The 21281-nt window shown below is 41.2% G+C and overlaps 1 protein-coding gene across 2 annotated transcripts in view; it reads left to right on the top strand.

Moving 5' to 3' along the window:
* LOC116052925 (thyroid hormone receptor alpha) overlaps positions 1 to 21281 on the top strand; it is a 106818-nt gene that overhangs the window by 32532 nt on the left and 53005 nt on the right. For both annotated transcript variants that reach the window (XM_031303767.2, XM_031303768.2), the window contains exon 4: positions 13218 to 14441. The gene's annotated coding sequence lies outside the window, so the exon portion shown is untranslated. The remainder of the gene's footprint in view (positions 1 to 13217; positions 14442 to 21281) is intronic.

Below are 21281 nucleotides of genomic sequence, written 5' to 3'. Positions count from 1 at the left end.
TTTACTCTCTAACTGGGACATTTTGGGACCGATGTAGCAGGATTGCTGTGGACGAAGTAACGTTACACACGGCGATACACTGGTAAGAAGTAATGAGGTTTAACCATCTATCTAGCTAATTTAAATAGCTCACGTTACTGTATTGTGTGAACAGTTAACTATATTTAATATTGTATGTGGTGTTTTCTTTTGCGGGGTGCAAATGTTCCACCAAAACAAGTTCCTTCCTGAGACTATTTTGCAGAGCCACCGTCTCTGCGTCCGGAGCTTAGCGCCGCCCAAGACAATTGTGATTGGTTTAAAGAAATGCAAACAACCCAGAGTGTGTTTTTTCTCCTATCCTGCAATGTATTTGTGGTGTAGCCAGACCGTACTCCGCAGCGCTGTGAAGATACATCTGGCAATGCCACCTCAGCCTGCACGTGTTGCAGTGCTGTTCTCCTATACCACAGGCTCTATACTGCAAGCATTTCACTGTGTGTAAAATGTAAAATTATTTGGGCACACCGGTGACTGACTCTGAGAGGTTGGCAAAAATACAGATTTGCTAACCTGTAACACTAATTATCATTAGTAAATAGCAGTGTACAAAACATTCCGTTAGCAGTTTCTCATTTTTTAGCCGACACTGATCGTAAAGAAGCCAAAAAAAACCTTAATCAGGACGCCGCTAGTGACGACTAAAGGTCCTTATACAATCTTGCAAGATGGGTTTAATAAAATCTTGTTTGCAATGTTTCTAAGAGTTTGACTAAAAACTGAAGCATGCTGTAGCAGCAGTCGTAGCAGCGATTGCACAAATTTCTGAACAAAGCGGAATCCACACACTGTTCCATCGCCTCCTGTGGCCTTCGTCAACAAACGCAAGCTAGCCAGAGCCTGCTAACATCCTGGAATCACGACAGTTCTGTAAACCGTGACATAGAGTGTAGGGCTGCACATTAGTAGGGCTGCACATTACATTTTTTTTTTTTTTTATTATCGCGATATCATCTGTTGCAATATACATATTGCAAAAGGCTGCAACATATCTTATTTGACTTGTTTTGGTGGAAACGTATGACACAATACAATATACTGTATTGTCCCCTTAGGGAAATTTGTTTTGGACTCAAAAGCTGCACATATAAATAAATGCCTTAACAGAACATATGAACAAATAATACAGCACCAGCTGTACCAGTCACAACAATAAATTGCACACATCCTGTGGTAAAAACATATTGCACGTAACACATATTTCCCTCACCCCACAGTAAAATAAAATGAAGTTAACTGTTCACACAATACAGTAATCCTATCTGGCTACATGGTTAAATGTAATTTGCTCTTACCAGTGTATCGTCGTGTGTACTTCGTCCACAGCAATCCCACCAATCGGTCCCAAAACGTCCCAGTTAATACTAAATGCCGTAAACATATTCTTTGTAAATCTTTACAATCATTCTTCGAAAGAATCAAGCAGGCATGTGTTGTTGGACGATCCAAATTTTCTTCAAAACTTGCCATTTTCAGTATGTAGCTTGCTAGCTCGAAAGTTGTTGTCGTTTCCCGAAGAGAATGGAGTTAGACAGTGGCAACACACCTCTCAATTCAATCAATTGTCGTCGATCCAGACTGGCCTTGTAACAACTCGATTTTCCTGAACGAATCCGATTTATTAGATATATCACCCAGCGCTAGTTGGAGGTCACAGCAAATTCAATTTCAAATGCTGGGCTTACGTGTTTAAATGGGCGAGTGCGAGGAGATATCGGGGAACCACTGTGTTGACATGTCAAATAACATCCAAGCGGCTTGAATATAAAGTTTCCCTAGATCTAGTAGTATAGTCTTTTGTTTATTTCCTCGGCTGTACATTATGTGCTTAACAGTGTCACTCAAGATACAACAGGCAGAGATGAAAAATGGATACCACTCTACAAACTGTACTGCACTCACCGCCTCAGGCATTTAAGGAAAAAGGACTACTAATACGTGTTACACTTTGAAATGCAATCTAAAGCAAGAATGTTATTCAGTGGTGAATGACGTGGCGCCGTTACTCTGAGCTGATGGTTTTGCTGTCTAAAGACTTGCTGGAGTGGAAATGAAAGTGTTATGCTCGTCCAACCTTGATAAAAAACAAAGATATTGAGCATTCAAAAGGATTACTGACACAATATACCAGGTGCATTGCTGAAGGGCATGTATCTTTGTTTGATGTGACTTACTTAAATTGCTTTAGCTAAAGTGGCTCATTCAAATTTGATCAATGGTAATAGATGGAACGTGTCTGTCAAAGACCCACTGACAATTTAGAAGCTAATAGAGAAGACATTTTCCTGCAAGACTTGGAACGGCATTGTTCACACAGATAATGAGCTCTTTTTCCCCCTCTACCTTTCTTGTATAACTTGCTTTCCCTCATATTTCTCTCTGCTGCTGGCCCTTCCTCCATCTCTCATCATTTCATCTCCCCATCCCTAAAGCTGTTCCTCCTCATCATTCCTTAACCACAGCCTCTCTGGCTCCGGTAGGTAGGTGTGTGTGTGTGTGTGTGTGTGTGTGTGTGTGTGTGTGTGTGTGTGTGTGTGTGTGTGTGTGTGTGTGTGTGTGTGTGTGTGTGTGTGTGTGTGTGTGTGTGTTGCCTAAACGGGGGGAAAAGCAGATTGCATGGAGTTCAGTTTTCATGACTTTTGTTTGGTTGTTATGCAACCGTTGAAAGATGTTTTTCTGCCAATCCATACATAGCTTTTCACACCTCCACTCTTTTCTTTCTTTCTTTCTTTCTGGATTCTCAACTTTCTCCTGCTCAATTTCCCCCTCTCATCTTACCATCCTCTTTGTTTTTCCTCTCCAAATGATCTGGTCATCACTTTGGCTCCCTCTGTTTCTCCTCTCCTGTCATCCATCCACCATGCTACTGCCTCTCCATTGCCCTTTCATGTGTGTGTGAGAGTGTGTGTGTGTGTGTGTGTGAGTGACTATATTCGTGGGGTCCAAAAACCGGGGAATACAGTATACTTGTGGGGTCTGCACAGCCTTATGGGGGCCAAAATGCTGGACCCCACAAGGTTAAAGGGCTGTTTGAGGGTTAAGACTTGGTTGTAGGATTAGGGTTAGAATTAGGTTATGGTTAGGGTGAGGGTAAGGGTTAAGGTTAGGCATTTAGTTGTGGTGGTTAAGGTTAGGGTAAGAGGCTAGGGAATGCATTATGTCAATGACGGGTTCCCACAAAGATAGTGAAACAAACGTGTGTGTGTGCGCTTACGCAAATACTGTGTGCATAGATGTAAATATTAGCTTTAGTGTGTTGTTTTGACAGAAGTGAATGTCCTGTCTAGTGAAAGTCTTTCATAATTTTTCCTATAAGTCACTGTGTGTGTGTGTGTGTGTGTGTGTGTGTGTGTGTGTGTGTGTGTACTGAGCATGCCGTTGTGTGGCCTTCTTGTATAACTGTCTCTGGTGATATAGGAGGCTCTGTGCTGTGTGCAACATGCATGATCTCTCTTCACCCAGTAAATATTGACTCTCGACTATGATACAGAGTCTGAGGAGCGGCGTGTCATTTTACAAGGAGACGATTGGTAAAATAAGCGAGTGGAAGCACCAGAGACACAAATAACACCCCAAATCCCAGAAAAAGGTTTTTTTTTTTTTTTCATAATATGGGCACTTTAAGTTAGTTAATAATCTTATTAATGACTCAATCAATGCTTTTCCCTATCAAATATTTTTTCCCAACATTTTTAGGTCTTAAACTATATTTGTGGTGGCCTTAAAAAGCATTCAATTTGACTTAAAATTAGTGCGGTGATAAAATCAGTCTTGTGAAGTTTTGTATACTGTCTGCAGCTTTCTTTCTCTGAAACCCCTAGAGCCATTCTTGTCCCTGTTCAGTGTTTCCCACAGAATGGCACAGCTGTGGTCTTATTTTGTACCATAGATCCGTTGTTTAAATGACATTACTGTAAAATTCAAATTCCAACTGCTGCATGACTCGCTCTGCTGCTGAACTCATTGCACCTCATCCTGACTGGACTGATAATCAGGCGCGCTCTGTTTGCGGTCCACACTGTCCTGTAGATAAGCTTTCTCTTCTCATTGCCGAGCCTTACTCAGCTGCTTCACTTGAGTTCATTTTTCACATTCCTCTAGTCTCAGCTAGCACAGACTGCTCGTGTGTCATAACGCACCGATATCCCGCTTCTTATTTACACAACCTGCATATTGCACGTACTGTATTTCGGAGTCGTAAATGGTGTGTTAATTGCACTGAGTGGGTCCTTAATTAACCACATGCTGAAGGTGGGAGACAAACTCCCACTCCCAACACTTAACAAGCTTGACATAAATTAGACTATTAATTCGTAAATAATGGAGGTCTTCATTAAGTTGGATTATATATTTGTAGGACTGGGCATCGAGAACCGGTTCCAACTTTCAAAAACGTTTCAACAATTACAATTCCAATGGAATGGTGTTTTTATTGGAAACGTTTGGACAAATTTGGTTTCAAATCCAATCATCTGTTCCCCTAGTTTTGGTTTCCGTAGCAGCCACCGTATTTCCAGGCTTATTGTGTTGCAGCCATGGAGCACAGTAAGCGGCACTCTAGTGTGGCTTTACTTTACATTGAAAAAGCCTGGAAGAACTGTAAACCACCATTGAATCAAAATAAATTTTTCCTGACCCGTTTCAACTCCACCCCTCAAAGAATCGGAATCGATAATTTTCAGAATGGTCAAATCGAACCAATGCCCGACCCTATATATTTGTAATTTAAAGTTTCCAACATCGTGAAGACTTGTGGGAATGTCTTTTCCTGTTGTTTATCAGTTTTCTTGTCATCAGTATCTACTGTTTGACTATAAGGATGTGACAGACTGCATTTCCAAATACTTGTAAGACGGCAATGACCCCCACTCCTTTCATCTTAGACCTATTCTAGACAGCACCCAGCGGTCACTCTCCTAAAAACACATGCAATTCAAATATAGTGCCAAGTCTACCAAGTGGTTTGACTTGAGTCGGTCATTTGGACTTTGGTGTGCTCAAGCTGCAGGTGCATCTTGGCAGGGGTTCCCACTGAAAAAGATGATCGAAGGAAACCAGATGTGTTCATTCGTTAGTCTGCTGGTTCATTATGTCAGTGAGAAATGCTGTTGGAAGTGCTGCATTTTAAAAACCATTTCCCTGGGACATTAAGTGCACTCAGTTTTTCATTTCAAGCCCTGTATAATACTCCTATGATATTTTTTATATATATATATATATATATATTTTTTTTTTTAATGACTTAGAGAGGATAGGGTTCATTGACTTTACATTAGCCTAACGATTAATTAAAATAAAAAATCACTTTCACTCTTAGACTTTTTCTGTCATGACTCCCTTTGGAAGCTGGCATATGCGAGGTGTAAAGTATCCATGTGACGTTAACGCTGGCAGTGAACCTGTGAGCCAGGCTGTCACAATCATGAATTTTAGTTGACGATTATTTAGGATTAACCATGTATTTCTGTTTTATTTTTATGCCTCACATTGCTGCTGTTGTCTTTGGCTTTGCAACTAAACCTAAATCCATGTGGTATTTCAATAACCGCTCAAATGATGTGGTCATTGGCAACAGTGTCAATTAATCTTCAAGTAGTTCACTGAAAACCTCTCGCTCTGGTGCACAGATTGATTTTAACTAGCTTGTTCTAAAACGGTTGTGTGGGCCAGCCTAATTTAACAAGAACGTGGTGCACTGTAGAAGGAGGCTTAATTTTATGTTCAGAAGTTAACATGCAACAGGGAAACACTTTTTTAAAAATCTTTTCTAAATGTACTTTAAAAGGGATATGTACGTTTTTAAAGCTCAAGTGGTATTTGAGACTGGACGTACTCCGGTGGTAACTCAGTTCACATCGACAGTACATGATGCAAATAACTTCATTCCTCATCTTCATGTGGAGAGAACCATCTGGAAGGGCTTTGAAACTGAACTAGCCATTCAAAGGAACCTTTTCTTTATCCATTTCTGCCCAAGGAGCTTTGTTTCTGCTAGCCATCCACCCCTGTTCATGGCTGTATTATAAGAGCCACTCCCTTTCCCCACAAACTAATAAAATTATGTTGTATATAATGTAAAACTTAATTTAAACACTGTGGATCTCTGTCTCTCTCTCTCTCTCTCTCTCTCTCTCTCTCTCTCTCTGGACATGTGGCAAATTTAATCGCGCTGACTATAACTTGTTCCTGGTTTGGTTTTCTTTGAATTTGTCCGACGATTTTGACAGCGCTCCTTAAAGACCAAATTTTCTAGATCGTCTTCTCGTCGTCTCTACCCTTATTGGCTCACTGACGCTGATGAGATTTGCTCCTTAGCTACTGAAATTTGGTATTGAATGACGAGGCATTTTTCGGTACTTGATACTAAGGAGGAAATTCGGTCGGTGCTTAAAAAGTAATGGATTTGATACTCAGCCCTACTTTCATTTGTCCCCAATTTTGCATATTAGTCTTTCTAATACTCAAGAAGTCTTCTTATGATATGTATAATAATTATATTGTTACTGTACCTATTTTCTGTTGTAGCTCAACAGTGATTTGATTCATTTGCGCATTCTCCTACATTTGATTGCTGTTTCCTCGCCGCCTCCGTCCGTGTCTTGATATCCTTCAGATAAAGGGGAAGAGGTTAAGTTCGCCGGCTGGCTATCACATGTTAGGGTGCTCCAGTGAGGTTTGACCACTGTCAGAGAAATGTTCATACAGACCCATATCAAGTCACCCAACACCACACCCAACATGACATGTTATCAGACTTTGCGGCAATTTACTGCCATCAAACTATAGGATATTCTGTGTTGTTAAACAGGCTATACCAGTTTCGTAGGATCACATGCCCTGTCTCATTGTTTTTACCCTGTAATTTCATGAGTACCCTGACCGACAGTGGCTACATCGCTGTCACCACAGCACTCTGTCTGTGCCACACACTGACTAACAAGCATATGATCCTAATTGTACAGCCCAGCTAACTTACCAAATTAAGAAATGCACATATGCAAGTGGAGCTTCAAAGCAGGGAAATACATTTACAGATTTCTCTTATTCTCATTTTATTCAGCTTGGTGTGATTGGTGCAGAGTAGTGTTGCACTGCTCAGGAAGAAGGTCTCAAGGTCACACACACACACACACACACACACACACACACACACACACACACACACTTGGCTGCATACCCACTGTTGTTCCTGCAGAGTGTGTAGGCGGGTTGGTGGGTGTCCAATGGACACGTCCAAAGTTGTAGCAGAAAAGAGTCATGAAAAATAAAAAAAATAGCCTAGATAAAAAAAAAATAGATACAAGCACTGTATGGCCTCATCGCTTCTTGCTGCCAATTATTGAGACAGAGCCTCAGCCAAGAGACTGTGCTTAGTATACACACACACACACACACACACACACACACACACACACACACACACACACACACACACACACACACACACACACACACACAAACACACACGTGCATGAACGCTGTTCCAGGTCAGTGTGCCAGTCTCTTTATAGTAAAAGACAAGTCAACAGGCTCAGAAACAATGAAAACAACTTTGAAAACAAGTTTATTGATGCCTTGGAAGATTACTTTTCAGTTTTGGTTTCTTGCCTCGCCTCTGAGGTCAAAGGTCAGGGTCAGATACAGAACGACGACAGTCAGCCTACTCACTTGCCAACCAGCCGTAAAATGCTGAATATAAGGTTGGTACAGTAAAATAAGTCTTACAGTATCAAATTGGATTATTTTCTTCTGGCTGTGATCAGAAGAATGGTTTTCACATTCAGATGATTAATGTGTTTGCCGACTACTGCGCCCCGGAAAAGAGACCACATTGTAACTGTAGTAGGGCTGGGCGATATGGAGAAAATCAAATATCATAATATATTTGACCAAATACCTCCATACTGATCCCGCAGCGATATTGTAGTGTAGACTATTGGTGCTTTCACAAAATATTTACACAATGAGATTTTTTGATAAATAATCATCAGTAATGTGGATATAATGACTAAGTGGGTAAATGCAAATAATAGAACAGTTACAACAGTCTGGTAAGTTCAGAAAATGACATCACTTTACTGTAATGCAGCCTTTAAAACCAGGAAAAGACAACACTTATGTCATATCACGATATCCAAAATCTAAGACGATATCTAGTCTCATATCACGATATCGATATTATATCGGCCCAGCACTAAACTGTAGACAAAATATAGGAAATAAATAAGCGAAACCAACAATGTGTTCCGCTGTGGCACTCAGCCCCGAGCCCATTCATTCCAATTATATAGGTCTATGGTTAACAGAATTGTGTGGTCATTTTAACAACTTGCTGTGGCTATATTATGATATAACATTGCATTGACGTTGATATAGGATTTCATTTCTGTTGCCTAATGCCCGGTGCATGTTCATCCGGTGCAGCAGAGTGGCTCATTGTTTTTTTAATCGTTTTTGGACAACAATGCACAGGCACAGAGGGATAATATTTAGTACAAAAGGCTTTAGCTACACAGACAATACTTGTTAAGATTAATTCATTGTTGCCTTTCCTCTTTTCTTCATGGTTCCTAGATGTCTTAGATCACGGACAGAGAGGAAATATTTGAAGAGAAATCGAGTCAAATTCAGTCCCCGGATCATTTACGCTGTACGTCTCAGCCACCAGGTCACCCCCTTCCTCGTTCTGTTTTCCATCCAGTCTATCTGTTTTTCCCACTTTCCAACGGCCAAATGGTCGTTTATTTTGGCGGCGGACGGTCTCGTTCCCAGCCAGTTTGGCAGGCAACCAGCCATCAACTCGGTTTCTTTTTTTATTCTGACACTCTGTGACTGTGTTTCTGGTGAGCTACTGATCGCTGCCTGTTCTGTACATCTGTCACTGTAGCTGGTGGGGGAGGGAAGTAGTTCATTCCCCCTGCATGATAATATGATACATATTGTATCAAATGTCTCTTTCCTCTCTCCTTCCATCTTCCTTCATAAGATTAATCTTGATGTCTGGTTCATATGGCGTTTCCTGCTGCTGGTTAATTAGCCCCTCTGCTGAGGGTGGGCGGGGGGGAAGAGAGGACAGGTGTATACTGTATGTGCGAACCTCAACTTATGACGGTGACTATTGTATAGGAGTTACACTTGCCTTTACATCTCGAGATGAGGTTTTGAGATTGGCCACCTCTGGTGCCCTTCCAACAAAAGTCAGAAAGTGCTATGGAGTTAACCTTTCAACATCATGGATGAACCACTTGTGTGTGTGTGTGTGTGTGTGTGTGTGTGTGAGCATTAATGTTTATTTGAGAAAGAGTCACACAGAGAGATGCATGTATGTGTGTGTGACAGAAACCCAACCCAAGAGCTGCTTGCACAGATGGAGGAAGATTAAGTGTGTGTGTTTGTGTGTGTTCAAATGTGGGTTTGCCAACAATGGAGTTTCCAGCCAGGAACTGCGATGCATACTGAACAAGTACTGTAGCCTTTGTTATCGCAGAATCAGCAGCGTTCTTCTACCAGGTGTTGTACACATACATAGAGAGAGAGAGAGAGGGAGAGAAAGAGAGAGGAGCATAACTTGTGTAGTTGCATTTTCCCCTCTCTCTCACTCACACACAGGTAAAACTAACACTGTCCCAAACCTTAATTAAGAATAAAATATTTAAGGCGACACAACCACAACCAATGTGCCTACAGGGCCATACGCAAACAGTAACGTTATGAGCGCAACACCATTAAGGCCATAAAGACGCGAACAGACAACTTCTAACGGTCACAGATCTGCAGTCTACATATCCCTGCCTCTGCTGGGGACGAAATTAACCCCCCCCTCAAAGTGACCAAGGCTACTTCACCAATAGACCATATTATACCTAAAATAGAAGGATTTTAAACTAAGTAAAGCGCTGTAGTGTGAACACATGTGAACAGTCCGATGTCGCTACCAGTGCCAGTTGTTTAGCCGTCAATAGGTGACTGCGAGACGGCTACAGGCACCGCCAGATGGCGGTCCTTTTAGGGGCCAGGGTGGCCAGAAAAAGTGAGCATGATGCATACAGATCCATTTTATGACAACGAGCATGTACACACTCGTCACCATCTAACGCAGCTAATATCAATCGATCCAACACAACATGATCAACATACGGACCAGCACCACAAAAACAGGATGATAAAATGTGTTTTCACTCACCAAGGCTGAGGGCTCACTGAAGAGGACGGTTCGCGACGGTTCTTCCTCTGGGCAAACTTGACTTATTTTGTATGCCAACCCAGCCCCACTGGCCATCAAATTTGTGTGATCTACAGTCTTAGCATGCGTATTAATAATTTCCCACGTGCAATGTACATTGTCTTGTGTGAGAGGGGCTAGCCCCACTCTTCATTCTGCGGCAGAATGAACTCTATATTTGTTTATCCACTTCTATCATGACTACAGAACCATCGATGCATGCAGAAACGCCACATCTTTGTACACCGATGATTTATTTCCATTCCTGTGCGTGAATCATTCTTCCTTGAAGAACCCGTCCAACATGTCTTTGACAACACGTGCATGTCATGGAAGAAATCCTCCATTAGTATGCAAGTCATTGTACTGGACAGCTTCCAGGTGTGGATGTGTAACTCTATGAATGTGATCAGGGCCTTCCTGAAAAAGAGAGCATTGCACTCAGTGTGCTAAAAAAAAAAAAAAAAAAAAAAAAAAAAGTGAAAAAATAAATCGGCTCAAAATTTCAGTGTATCCAATACTTTGATTTACAACCAGATACAGTTTGGCTAGTCAGCGAATGTTGGCATGCAAACATGCTAAACTAAGGTACGAACGTGGTAAACATTACGTGAAGACATGGGGTAGAAGCTCTACTTAGGGATGTGCAATTAATCGATATTTTAATCGTGATCACAATTTCGGCTCGAGAAACGAGAAAAACGATTATTTTGCATAGTACGTTTTCCAAGTAAACTTATTTTGTCTTGTGTTCTGAATGAGAGAAAAAAAGTTCCAACGGGAAAGGTATTAACGCAATATATGGTGTTTTCACTGTTGATTTGGTTAACTGTTGTTTTTTTAAATGTAATAATTGCAGTAATTGCATCCTTCCAAGAGTAATCGTGTTAAATAATCGTGATTTCAATATTGACCCAAATAATCATGATCATGATTTTTTTTTTCCTTAAGTGAGCAGCCCTAGCGCTGCTAGATCTGTGTGGTGGTCACATACTGTACAGGTGCTCTTTGGACACTTCAGGTGTACTGTGCTTATTCCATCTTGTAAAGGGCTAACTGCATGGGTAGAATCTGGCACTCTATGGGTTTGTGACAAAAATGCAATAAAATGTCTCTATTTTACATGTAAATATGCATATTGCCATGTGAAATAAAAGCATTTAAAGTTAGTTGTCATTTGAAACCATCAAAACGTCATGCTACATTTTGGAAGGCAGTGATAAAGAATGCTGCACTGCTGATAAGGGCACGAGATCAGACACTGGCTAATGTGGGACACTTTAAAAGACAATGACAGTCGGCTGTGTTGTTAAGTGTGGCAAACTTATTGAATCCTGAAGTCACCAAACTGAGCCCCAAATACTCGACTGGGTCTAGAGATTCCATCCATGAAAATCACTAGGAGTGGGGGAAAAAAAATCAAATGTGATTTTTATTTTTTTTATCTTTTTTTTTTTTGCAACGATTTTTAAAATTGATTATTTTCCCTAGAATCTATGTATTTTATTAATTTTTTTATTTATTTATTTTTTTTACCAATGATTCACCTAAATATGTTCTGTTTATATGGCACCGCTGACGGTGACTACATCATATCAGCAAAACGGAGCGAAAGCAGAAATTCAGAAAATCCATTTCATGTACTTCTTTACAAATGAAATAAATGTCAGACTGACTGACTGACATGTGCTGTGCATTCTTCTTAGCAGTGTTAATTTTGACAGCAAATTCTGATTTAGTCTTTTGAATAGCACACCATTTAGTTTTAGTCTTATTTTAGTCATCTGAAATCTTTTAGTCTTAGTCTAGTTTTAGTCGACTAAATATCATAAGAGTCTTAGTCTAGTCTTAAGTCTTTTAGTCTTAGTCTAGTCTTAAGTCTTTTAGTCTAGTTTTAGTAGACCAAATATTAGCAGATTTTAGTCGACTAAATCTACAGTGGACTTAGTTGACTAAATGTTTCTCCAGAATTTTTGGTCATTTGAAGTATCCATCAGTCTGTTATGGAATGGTATTAAGGTTTGAATATGCAATACTGACACAGATTTAATGGTTCGTCCTAGACCTAGCTCTGACATTCCTGTTGTTCATGAGACATGTCATTGCCCTCAGACCGGGTGCACTGCAAAACGTTAGCGCGTTTCTAACGAGCAAAGTCAACTGAAATCAGCCAAAGCTGTGTAACTAAGACTGTGCAACTAAACACAACTAAGTATAATGTAAACAACCTTACTGTTGTGAAAACGTCCTCGAAACTGTGCAAAGTTCTGCAAACTCGTCCTCCTGTGTAACTGCTGCTGCGTTTGTTTAGCTGTTGCGCCTGCATTTGCCGCGGCTTTTTAAAATGGCTCTGCTGCCTCCGCATAAATCACTACCCTCAAAGATCCGCTCTGATTGGATTTCTTCCCAACTTGTCCCACAAAAAAGAGTGGTTCTGATTGGATCTCTTCTCCATTCGTCCCTCCCTAACATTTTCGTCTCATTTTTATTTGTTGACTAAAGTGTCAGTTATATTTCGTCACAGTCTTCGTCATCGTCATCATATCTGACTTTTTATTTAGTTTTTATTTAGTTTTCGTCCGTGAAAAAGGTTCGTTGACGAATATTTTTCGTCATAGTCTTCGTCAACGAAATTAACACTGCTTCTTAGAAAACAGTTTTTAGAAATGTCTCATGATATATTGTCTCTAGAAGTGTATTAATCCAATTTAGTTTTTATCAAGAAGGAAAGGAAAATCGCAATACTCCATGCTATCAAATCTCAATAAATGAAAATCGCAATACAAATCCAGTCGGCACCCATGTATCGTGAAAGAAATCGAATCGGGGGGAAAAATGCATATCGTCCCAGCCCTAAAAATCCCAAACGGAATCTGTGCCAGGGGAAATCCTTGGTGAAGTCCAATGGTAAAACGTCTAATCATGTTGTCCTGTCTCTGTGCTTTGTCTTCCATAGGTGGAGCCCCTGAAGAAACCTACCTGTTAAGAGGCAGACGCACACTAGCACACCACCAGCATTCTTTTTCAAATAACAAAAGAGAGAACATACTCAAGACTGATTCAACACTACTTAACTCCCCGTCATCCTCTCCTCTCCAGTCCAATAAAAACCTCTCCTGCTCTCTACCTCCCGGAGAAATAGAAAAGGAAGGAAGTGAAAAGCAATTTATTATCCTTTTATCAGTTCCTCTTTTTCTCCATTTCGTGCAACAGTTCTCCCATTTTACCTCAGGGATTTTCTCCCACTGCCTACCTCCTCCACGGAAACAGCCGACCCAGTGACTGGAACACAGAGAAAAAAGGAAAACACACCTGTGACCTCTCTCTGTTGTTACCATGACAACCTGTATTGCCTCTCAAGCACTCCTCACCGCAACCGTGAGGACCAGCAATGACCTTGGACCTCTCACCAACCTGCCAGCTCAGACCTGCTCGCTGTCTAAATTGTACTGATCCACACTTGTAGCCTGGAATATCGGGCTAGTCATCCCTGGAAAGGAAAAAAGGGTCATATTGCCAATAAAGCCAGCTACACACTCACAATAACCTCACCCTTCTGGTACAGTACACCCAGCAGGAAACAATATACCTCAGCAGACGCAGCTTCTCACTCAAGGAAAGTGGAAGGGAACCTTTGCAGCAATAGCATTCACTATCCTGGTGCTTCAGTCCACCCAGCAGGGTAACACATGCTCACCAGCCTGGTGCTTCAATCCGCCCAGTAGGCAACTCACTTCAGCATCTTCCATTTGCCTTAGAGGCAAGAGTATAGCAACCGTAGCCAGGGAGGCCTCTAGAGGAGCAGAGAGAGAGAGAGAGACTCAGGAGTGCTGGCAGTCGACTTCACTTCATTTTGCTTCTGAGCAAAGTCACATCATACACAAGCCTCACGATCCAAGCAGTAGCATCAAAAAGCACCCCCCCCCCCGCCTTATGCTTCACCCTGTGAAGCCTCCAGAGAAGTAGAGCTACACGCGGAGCAGGAGAAGTTCTTGGAAGCCTCATCAGCTTTTTCATACTCTGGAGGCAAAGCCGCAAAGCATGAAGAACTCCTAGGCAGATTTAACTCTGAGCTTTATGAACCTTGGAAAGTTAGAAGACTAAACACTGAGATCCGTATTGTGTGACAGCGAAGGGAAAAAGACCGGGGAAAGCATTAAGTAAAGAAAAGAATGCATCGGTGAGTTCCTTTTTTACTAATTTGATATGCTTGTTTATCAGCATGCTTCCCTCGCATTCCTCTTCTCCTCAGTAGCAGGAGGCTCTGCAGCCGAGCGTGTGTGAAAAATACACAGTATACAGTTTATTTGATTTTTTTTTTTCGTGCTTTCATATCGGTTACCATTGTATACTAGTGAATACAAGAAAAACAGTTTTCATATTTTTCATCCCTTTATCTTTTCAATTCCTTGCATCACTAACTGACATTTAAATGGCATTTCTGCCTAATAAGATGATACGGAGTGGAGAGACAGACAGGAGATTAGGGGAGATGGAAAGGTTGTTTTGCAGTTACGGTCATTAACCCCTGCAATAACGTCCATCGGGGCAAAGACACCTCATACCGTGGAGGCTTGGCTTGGAACACAAGTGTCTGGGAAGTTTGCAGCTTAAAAACATCCCTAACTAAGTATGACATGTTAACTTAATATTTACTTTACCATGCTGCAGTTGGTGTATGTTTGTGGTAACCAAGGCTCCGCCCGACGAGGCGACAATAGGGGCTTTCCGACCGGAGGGATTTTTGCACTTCTTAGAACTAAACGTTCCTAGAACACTTTTTTTGTCGTGTTCCGACAGGAAAAATTTGGGGATTTTTAAGTTCCTCTGGCCGCAGTAGCGTACTTTTTTAGCTCCTACTTCAGAGCAGGGTCTTTTCCCTTTTCCCTTTTCCTAGGTGTACTTGATTGGTCGAACTTATAAGTCATGCCCGTTGCCAACTCGGAACTTGCAGACAGGGCAGCAACCAACAACGGGATATTTTAACAATTTTCGCGAATCATGTTTCTTATTCATCATTAAATTCACTTCTGAGAACGTTTTAGGCGAGAAATTAACTGTTTAGATTTTGAATATAGGCAGTCTTGCGAAAATTGATGCCGAATTGACAATTTGCTTCAAAGTTTTCAGAGTTGAGAAGCTCCATGAAGTGAGGCGACAGCCAGCAGGCGCCTGCCGGGGCCTCTAGCTCGTCGCTCGGCTAGTTATGCTCAGAGACCCCGCTGTAAGCTGGAGGTCTCTCAGACCGCTCTCGTAAATAAGAGGCTTTTATTTCGCCGTTGACGGTTCGTTTGCTTAAATATCACAACACATGTCCATCATAAGATTAACGGGAACCTGTGGTTAACTGTCTTTTCGGAGTTAAACTCCACAAGCGTGTCCTGCGGCTCGCCGGCCGTCACACACACGTCCACAGCGCAGCAGGCAGAGGCGCGGTCTCCTCCTACCAGTCCCTATGGTCACTTGGCCAGTGGGAATGCAAACGGAAAAAAAGATTTTGGGGGAGAGTAGTTCTTAGAACTGCTTAGAAGTGTACTTTTCCTCTAAAAAGTACAAGTACTATCCGATCGGAAAGCACCTTATGCTGAAGAAGTCGTACCCCACATTTATGGCCTTCTGTCTATCCACAGAGATGGGAGAAACTGTTCATCCCCCAAAAGTATTTCAAATGCATGTGGTTTGACATTTTAAATTTCAAACATATTACAGTAGATTTTTACCCATTCTGACAGCATGGCGTCAGGGATGGCAATATGGGTCTGTCGATTGGTTGGTCGGTACACTGCTTTGATGCAGTCTGGAGGATGTATCTATCATACGGTTTGCTGCTAAATTTATACACTCATGCAGTGTTGTAGTCTCGGAATCGATCGCATTTTCACTTGGTCTCGGAAGAAGAGGACTCAAGATTTGTTTTTCAAGACCACAACTGCAGGGATTTCACTAAGTTGCCTGTGCATTGTCTTATTGTATGTGTTGCCATCATTACTGTGATTGGATGTTAAATGTCCTGCTTCAAATGCAACCAGTAACTTGACTCATTTCTAATTTGAAATGTGTTACTGTTAACCCCCTCTCCCCGCCCCCTAAATACCACGCACTCCCAAAAAAATGTACACGGGAGACAGGAGAAGCTCTGGCGGTCTCGCCCTGTCTTGGTCTTGGACTTGATTCGGTCTCGACCCCTCAAAGTCTTGGTCTTGTCTCGGTCAAGTTACACTCTGGTTTTGGTGATGACTCGGTCGGGTTTAGGTGGTCTCGACTACAACACCGCATTTATGGTTCCAAGACAATGTATTCTAATGACTTTGGTAATCCCCTGACTTTTTTCTCTAGCACCACCATGAGGACATGTTTTTGGTTATCATTGAAATATCTTCCAACAACTATTGGCTTGGATGAATTTGTAATTGTAATTTGTTAAAGACATTCATGGTTCTCAGAAGATGAATTAGAAAAGCTTTGATCCCCTGGCCTTTCTTCCAGCGCCGTCATAAAGTCCAAATTTCAGTTTCATGTTTATGACCAAATACCTGCAAAACTAATGACATTCCTTTAGTCTCAGCTGTACTTTGTGTTTAGCGCTAATTAGCAAGTGTTAGCATGTTCGCATGCTTACGTTAGCATTTTGTGTAGTAGCCTCACAGAGTATACTGGCTCTTAGTCTTGTTGTAATTCTTTACTGGTATTTGATAATTCTTTATTTTTTGTGTGATTTAGCAGTAGCAGTCAAATAAGGTATAATTGTGTATAAATATATTGGTTATGTGCTGACCTGATTTGTATTCCTATCTAATTATTAGAGTTGCTGTCACATTAAACCGTCATTACTGCATAAGTAATGGGCTTCATTTTTAAAATAAATAAGTAAATGTATAGCTATTGTATAGCTATTAACTTAATTAATTTGACATTTACGTTGAAATAATGTCCCTTTATCATCTAAAGTTCAAGTATTGCATTTCTGATGCAGAACAAGCATTGAAATGCATTGAAACGGCCCAGGATACACACGTGACTTTGCTTACTTTTCAAAATAACGTGTTAAGACAGAGTATATACAAATGCATTAATTTGATTATATTCACAGGTATAAAACATATTACCCGTGTCCCTTTTATAAATTAACATATCCCACTAAATTGGGAGGGAAACTACTTTATTCTTTGATTTTGATTGGTGAAGGAAATCAATCATACATCTCAATTGAGGACTACTCTGATTACAGACTGAAAATCAAGCATTTTTACTGTATCAATTTGGAAATCCAAAATCCTCCTCAAAGTCCCATATTTGTATTTGCATACTGTTTATATTACTTATTAGCTGTTATTTAATTAAAATGTGTACCATCCTGAAAATATTCTGCTGCCCATCAATTAGGGATATTTTTTTTCAAATCTGATTCAATAAACCTGCATAATAATAATAATGATGTATACTTTTTTTTATACAGTATATATTCACACACAAGCACAAACATGATCTAGCCTATACATTTGTATTATGTATGGAGAGATGTCAGAGCAAGGGGGCTGCCTTACGGCATGATACACCCGAGCAGTTTGGGGGTTCGGTGCTTGGCAGATCGGCAGTGCCCAGGAGACAAACTGGCACTTCTCCAGTTTCTGGTCTGTGCGTGGACTTGAACCGGTGACCCTCTGGTTCCTAAGCCATGTCCCCAAAGGCTGATATACTGTCAACTAGTCAGTTAGGCCAATAGGAAAAAAAACAACATGGCCTAGACTTCCAAAATCATCTTAGTATTATGATCTGTGTTCAATTACTTTAAAGGTCCCATGTCATGCTCATTGATGGTCATACTTGTATTTTTTTACGTTTCTATTACATGTTATATTACAAAAAATGTTAACATTAAAGCATAAACATGTAGTTTATGCTTTAATGTTAACGTTTTTTTTTCTGTTGTCTGTTAGAAATGCTAGAAATCTAGACGCACCCTAGCGGCAGCAAATTTAATTTGCATCCATGGGGGGTCTAGGCTCTCTCCGTTGGCTTGCCAGCTGGAAAAACCAAACTCTAGTCAGGCCAATCACATCGCGTATAGAGTCAGTGGGCGGGCTTATGGCTGCCACTGCTGGGAACAGCGGTCTTCTGTAAGTCTGGAGTTAAGCTTTTCTTTGAGAAAAGAACAAAGAACGGCACTGAAGTCATTCTTAAAAAAGGAAGATGTGTTCGGAGTTTTGCCGACCGGATACGGCAAAAGTTTAATCTATCAACTAGCTCCGCTACCTTCTTCATTGCTCTGGTTGGTTGTAGCGCTATCCTATTGCGTGCAGAGGGAATTTGAAAGACAACCGTTTATCCCGCCCCTCGGATTGAACCCTGTCAATGGTGAGTTCCCAGACCCAACATCTTGATGTGAGTCTGGCTTGTCAGGCTAACGGTCTGTCTGAATATACCTGTATTCACTCTGTCTGAAACACTACGTTTTAGCGCCTGTCTCTTTAAGCCCCTCTTCCCAGCCCTGTGTGTGTGTGTGTGTGTGTGTGTGTGTGTGTGTGTGTGTGTGTGTGTGTGGTTGTAACATCACAACCATACGAAGTCGTGACGGCTTGTTTAAAAGGCACAGTTTCTGAATATGGGCGTTTTGAGACTTTCACAGTCTTTATATAGCACCTCCACCTGCTTCATAGTCAAAAAAGCCACGGAAATGGTCACTATTTACAATATGGGACCTTTAATGAATTCGACAATACAATCATGCCATAAAATGATTGTTGAGAACCCTGAATGGAAATGCATAGCACTGCTGCATATTGATTCTGTTCATTGATATAGACAGGACTAAGGGGGACACGCTGTTCTTTATTTGACAAAGTGGAAAATCTGTGTAAAGGATAGAGCATAAAGAGTAATGGAGAGATTACAAAGAGAGACAGATTAGAGGTAAGTGGTAGAGAATGGGAAAGATAGAGAATGGCGTAGGAGGGAGGACAGAGAGAGGTAAAGATGGATGTGGTTCCACCATAAATCCATAAATGTCTTACCTCAGAACACCCTCTGTCCTCTCCCTCCATCCCTCCCTCGGTCAAACAGACGGAGTCGCACATGTATTTCCCTCCATCATTGATAGTCTCCTCACATCGTAGCGCTATAACTTAATCTCCGCCCTCTGCTTCGTGTTGCCACGGTAACATGCACCCTTCCCCAGCTACCTGTGGCTCAGATACGCGGTGATGTACAGAGCGCAGATCCCACATCAGCCATTCAGATCAGCCGGCTTGTTTGTGTGGCAGTACGAGCACTTGTGTGTGTGTGGCTCTTTGGCCCAGTCATGTTTAGGAAGTGCTGACCTACTTGGACCAATCAGATGGCTCGGTGAAGTGTGTGTATGTGGTCATGCATAATACCAAGTGGCTCAGTTTTCCTGCTGCTGCAATAAAGGGCACCTGGGGCCAACAGAAGCTGGTTGAGATCTCATTATCTCGCTGTGTGTGTGCACAGGTACATAAAATTGGAGCTTTGAATGAATCATCATCGGGCTGTCTGAGACTTGTGCGTGCGTGTGGGGGGGGAACATGAGTGAATGTAGGTGTGTGTTCAGGCCACTGAGTTCATTGCTGGGTTCAGTAAGGATGTAAACCTGAGTTCTAAAGCTCGTTTTTTTTTTTTACAGACATATCTGTCCTACAGAAATATGTTTTTAACGTATGAAACATAAATTACCCACGAGGACTTCATAGTCAGTTGTAGTTTTTTGTTATAGTCTTAGTTTGCTTTTTTAACGTGAAAATATTTGTGTAAAGGTTAGGGGTGTCACGATTTAGATTTTTTGTCGAATCAATTGAAACGAGCTTTCGATTTTGATTATCGAAATCAAAAGAACTGCCGATTCCCCCAGTATTTTTTTCTTTTTCCACCCCCTCCATATTGCGCACATCCAAAGAAAAAAACAACACACACCGCTCAGAGTCGGAGATTCTCCCAAAATCCTCCCATTTCCCTGAAGTCAGTTGAAGTTGCTTTCCCCATGAGTTATGTAAACAGACAACCAATGGTAAAGCGTGTGGGCTCCGACAGGACTTAATGGTGCATTCACGTGTCCCTCGTTAAACTCATGGTGCATTCTATTGCACCTCGTAAACTCTGAAAAAACTGTTGTTGTAAAGTACCCTTCTGTCATCATTTAATACATGCATCATTGCTGTCACTGCTGAACAGTTTTTTTCTTCAATCAAAAGTCAGATCCAATCGTTGATTTGGAGAATCATGACACCCCTAGCAAAGCATTTAATGCACTGATCATTAAATTGACTGATTTTGGCATCAATCAAAACTGACCAATTCTCTAAAGATTTAGTAAATACTGTAGCATTAAATTTATCAAGCTGTAGATGTGCTGGTAGGCAGATTGTTTAACATGGACAAAGCCAGGTCTGTTTTTTACGATGTGCTAATTGTCGCTTTACTCTAGCTTCATATTTAAAGGCCTAATTTCACATGTTGGGAAATACGCTTCAGTGTTTTTCACCGGTTGAGAGTTTACTTGTGCTGGTGGGTGGCGCAGGATGTGACGGCGCAGTGCGTGATGGCTGGGTTCAGTAATAAACTAGTCGAACAAAGGGTTATTATTTTATTGATTGAAAACCTTGACGACAACAATAACAGATAATTTAGAAAGAAATAGCTATTTACATATTAAAAAACTAGAAGATGATACAGATACAGTTGAAGTGTAGCCTTTGATGTGCTTTGTCAATTAAATATGTTTGGTTTGTCATAAATTTGCTGTTTCAGCAGATAAATTACCGGATTACCATGAGCCCAACTGTTATGTGTTAGCAACTTACCTTAAAACCATACTATGATCCATAAAGAAAGTTACATGTTATAAATCTCAACACTGTCCCATCCTAACCCGCAATTTCCACCAACTGCGGAACGGCTGCGGATCCGCTCCGGAACGTCAGCAGAGTCAATAGGTTTCCATTAAAGTCAATGTGTGTATTTTCACTGACTGCAGAACGGCTGCGTTCCGACTCCGGCACAGCTCCGG

Source organism: Sander lucioperca, chromosome 17 (assembly GCF_008315115.2).
Source record: "Sander lucioperca isolate FBNREF2018 chromosome 17, SLUC_FBN_1.2, whole genome shotgun sequence".
Taxonomy (NCBI): domain Eukaryota; kingdom Metazoa; phylum Chordata; class Actinopteri; order Perciformes; family Percidae; genus Sander; species Sander lucioperca.
The sequence above is the reverse complement of the archived record's forward strand: the minus strand, read 5'-3'. Positions and strand labels throughout refer to the sequence as shown.